Raw genomic sequence first — 4,738 nt, 5'->3', positions numbered from 1 at the left:
TGTGGTGTTGGGATCAAATTAGGAACCTCCTCACTCTTGCAGTGAGGTTGGCGCTCATGTGAGTAAGGCTATTAAGACTATAGTCCCCAGATTTACAAAGGCTGAATGCAGTAGATAACCCCCTCCTTTCTTGCATGAAGGAGAAATAAAGGATAATCGCAGGGCTTTCTTCAGCTCCATTTGTGTGTGTGAGGAGCGTTACACTGGCAGTAATTACAGAAAGGAAAGGAAATGGAATAAGTACCAAAGGAAGAATTAGTTGTACTCGACCTAATTAAAATCCTGTAGAAAGAATTCTTCTCTTATTTGCAAAGGTGATCTAACATAACCTTGAAGCCATTGTATTAACCACTGTACTTTTCATTTTAAGGGGAATAAATGGCAGAAAGATCACTTGGGAAAGGCAACCTTTCACTCACCTTTCAGAAATTAAATGACCTTGATTTCTGAACCACTTCCTCTCAATGAAATTAAATTGCTTGGAACCCGGTCAGTTAACAAGGGGAAGTCAGTTAAGCCAGAGGAGGAGTTCACCCAACTGATTCTCTGGCAGAAGGACTTTGGGAAGCTTTTGGAAAAGGAAAAAAACAAACAAACAGAGAGGTGAGAGGCTTGGACCTTTGGTCAAAGTGGGCTGAATTTGATTTTTTGCTTTGTTTGAACACACACACACACACACACACACACACAGAGAGAGAGAGAGAGAGAGAGAGAGAGAGAGAGAAGAGAAAGAAGACATAGTTGCTCCAGCAGTCTGGATATAACAGTGAAGAGAAAGAAGATATAGTTGCTCCAGCAGTCTGGATATAACAGCCACCACCATGATAATGATCCATAGTGTATTCCTGATTGTACTAAGCCCTTTGTACAGGTGATCTCATTCATTCTTACAACTGTTCATACAAGCTGCTATTGTTCTCCCCATTTTGCATATAAGAGAATTGAGGCTCAGAGATGTCAAGTACTGGCATCTCATATCTTAACTAAATGGCAGAGCTGGAGCCAGAATCCAGATTTGCCAGATTCTGAAAACATTGTGGTGTATTTTCAACCAAATTGGGTGGATGCTTGCCCACAGTCTCATTCATCACAATTCTATGAATCTTTTGTTCCAACTAGGCTGTGTCACTGATAGGAATGTTTTTCTCAGGATGCCAGTGGCCCTTTGATCAATGTGGGAAGTGCCTTTGTGGCATATAGGGTTATGGTTTCATAATGGTGAAACTTTTGTAACTTGCACTTAGTGGCTGTTCATTATGACTATTGTTCAGTATAAATTGGTAGGTGCATGAGAAATGCCATAGGTAAGGTCTTAACAGATAATGTGACTTTAGTCCTCATGGACTGATAATAGATTTTCCATCCAAATACGGGGAATGGAGCTACCAGTTGAGATAACTAAGGAGAGAAAAAGTATAGTGTAGTCATTATGAGTGCACACCTTGGGTTCGGATCACCTGAGCAATCCTGGGATGTACCACTTTGTAGTTTTGCAACTTTGAGTAAATTATGCGAGCTCTCTGTGACTCTATTTCTTCATTTTCAGAATGGAGAGGATTGCAGTACCTACTGTATAAGTGTGTTGTGAAGACTAAATGACAGAATTATATGATTAGCATACAGTAAGTGCCTAGTGAATATTAGTTCTTAAGATACAAAATTTGGTCCCTGGTCATCAAAAAGCCTGAGCTTCTGGAAGAAGATAGAAGTGGTCAATTCCCTGGAAGCTAGTTACCAAGAGAGACTTGTTCAGAGATGAACTAGGTTTGAGCTGATGGAGGAAAAGGAAACTAAGAAATGGAAGGCTCCATAGGATTTGCTACATTCTCAGCAAATGTCTCAGCTAGGTGTCCAGGGACAGAGCCCTTGCTAGGTAAACCTAGGTAAGACAGAAGGAGTGAATGCAACTTAGGAGAATCCCTCCATATTTTCATCCTTCAGTCCATTTATTCTTCTATCTTTCTGTTCCTCTATCCTTCCACGTTTCCATTCATCCATCCACCCATCCTTTCCTCCTAGAGTCTGCCATCCTTCTAGACTTCCACTCATGCTTCTATCCTTCTGTATTTCTGTCCCTTTTGTAATTTTATCTGTTCACCCATCCATACCTTGTGATCACCTATTCTTTTATCCTTGGTATCTCTTAGTGGTGAAAAAGGCAGAATGTGGACATGGGAAGTCTGGATTCAAATCCTATGTCATTTACTACTTGTGTGGCCTTGGGCAAATGTTTTAACTTCTTCAAACTCCAGTTTCCCCATTTATAAATTGGGACTGTCTCCTGAAGGCAAAGGAGAATCACTGGAGAGTTCTGAGCAAGGGAGTAACACAATTGTATTTGTGCTTCACACCTCCCACCCTGGCTACTTTCATTTTTTTAATACAAACAATCCCATAGCATTTATTCCCATCTTGTAATAACATAAGGGTAATCAAAACAATATGAAAAATGTTCATATTGGGACGAAGGACGTCTAAGAACAAACTGTATCCTTCTCAACAATTTCTCACTTCATTGATCATTTCTAGTTGGAGACACTTTGTAGCAGAGTAATATTATCTCCTTTTAGTATGATCCAACCTAGTTGTTTTCTTGACTTTGTTTTAGAATGAATCTCTTCTGTGTCATCTAACACAAGGTTCATATACTTATCAAAGCCAATGATACAGCCTTCTATCCGCATATTCACTTGCTTATACAGCCACACCTGAATTTGCGACGTATTTTGTAAGTATCTGAAGATGAGGTTGAAGGGCTGTACCATAACCCTCTGCACTTTCTGGCCCTGGTCATGGTACGCCATGGTGGAATTGTACAAAGAGCACATCCACATGCTGACTCTGAGAGCAACTTCTGGAACGTTTTCCTCCCATTTTCTCTGTCTGCTGTGGAGAGGATAGAGTGAAAGGGGCAAGACCAACAAGAGGAAGGTCTGTTGGAAGGTGTTGCAAATAAATGTGGCAAAAGATGATGTGAACATGAACCAAGTCATGAGAGCTGTCACCTATCGTGTGCTTAGGAGGTGTCAGGCTCAGTGCTACATGCTTTGCTAAGTCATTTCACTGAATCCTCCTAACGACCCTAAGAGTTAGATACTACTTTGTTATGTCCGTTTCACAGATGGGGAGAAGGAGGCTTAGAGAGTTTAAGGAACTTGCTAGGATCATGCAACTGCTAAGCAGCTGAGCTTGGAATCAACCACAGATCATTTGACTCTGACATGCACCCTGCAACTCTAGGCTTCTCCCTGCGCAAGGATGCTGAGAATGTCCTTGTGAGGTTGTGGAATAGGGACCATTTGCAAGAGGTACTGCTGATATCAAAGGAGTAAGAGGACTTGACCCCAGCTGATTGTGGGAAGCATGAATACTGGTAAACTGACTCTCTGTGAGGGGATGGGAAGTGGGGAAGCCTTGGTTTGTAGTGTTTTCCAATTTAGACGGTATGAGTACTTCCCCATGGCTGATTTCAAGTTACTAGCATGATATTACCAAATGGGAGTTGGGAAGAGACAGTGGGAAGTACAGAAGAGCTGAGGATGAGTCGGGAGTCTACAGCTTGTGGCTGAGTACAGGTAGGTGTGGTTAACAGTTACAGGGACTTTCTGATTTCCCTTGGGTCAGACGCAGCTTTAAGAATTCCCTGAAAACGGGAAAACTGTTTCCCCAGAAAATTTCTTATTGTCACAAAATTCTGAAAACACTTCAAGGTTTTCATGGTTATATCAGAGCCCTTATGCTTCATAAAAAAAAACTTATGATATTTAATAAGTAAGTCAACAATAAGGATACATTTAGCTCATACATCTGCAGCTTGGCTGGGGATTGGCTGATCAGGCTAGGCTAGTTGCAGGGGCTCCACTCCAGGTGTCAGTCATTCTCTGCCTGGGATCAGCAGGCTAGCTGAAGCTTGGCCACACAGCAATGGCAGAAACACAAGATGGTAAATGGAAATATTCAAGGCCTCTTAAACCCAGCCCTTGACTTCGGGTTTGGACGTGTGACTTCCTTTGGCTGATGGAATTAGGTGAAAGCAGCATGGTACAGAAACACAAGATAGTAAGTGGAAACATTCAAAGCTTGTAGGTGGTACCATGCTGCTTCCACCTAATTCCATTAGCTAAGGGAAATCACATGTTCAAACCTGAAGTCAAAAGGTGGGGAAATCCATTCTGTCCTTTTAGTGAAAAGGACTGAAAGTCACATGGCAAAGAACATGGATGCGAGGAGGTGTGGGGGAAATGGAGGCCAGTGAAACAATCTCTCCCAGGGATGTCTGTCCAGGTGAGCAGAACATACCCTTTCTCTGAGGGAAATAGTCAGGCCTCACGATTTTCAGTCCAAGTTTTGCCTTTAACCTTTACCCAACGTCTTTTGATCCTTTACCTTGGTGAGGACCTACAGGCTTGGGCCTCCTTCCTTTCCTCCTCTGCAATTGGGAAGACTGGCTTTGTCCCACCATTTAGAGACCCAAGCATTACATCATCTCTCCTTTGCCACTTTGACAAGCCAAGCGACTTTCTCCCTACCAGTGTTTTGAGAAAGCAAGCAAACCCTTCAAAAAGGTGCTGCAAATGCAGCTTTCCCTGATACATCTTCAAATTAGTGCCTTTTTTATTTTTGTAAGTAGGACTTATTTATACCACACACGACAACAACAAAAAAGAAGATAATTAGACATACACACTGCAATCAAGCATACTGGGTTCGTTGGAATCATTAAACTTAATTACTTTCA

The 4,738-nt window shown here is 41.9% G+C and overlaps 1 pseudogene; it reads right to left on the bottom strand.

Annotated features, from left to right (window-relative positions):
• Positions 1-2,277: 2,277 nt before the first annotated feature.
• LOC116271307 lies at positions 2,278-2,804 on the bottom strand (annotated as a pseudogene).
• Between the last annotated feature and the right edge of the window lie 1,934 nt (positions 2,805-4,738).

Source organism: Papio anubis, chromosome 18 (assembly GCF_008728515.1).
Source record: "Papio anubis isolate 15944 chromosome 18, Panubis1.0, whole genome shotgun sequence".
Classification (NCBI taxonomy): Eukaryota; Metazoa; Chordata; class Mammalia; order Primates; family Cercopithecidae; genus Papio; species Papio anubis.
The sequence above is the reverse complement of the archived record's forward strand: the minus strand, read 5'-3'. Positions and strand labels throughout refer to the sequence as shown.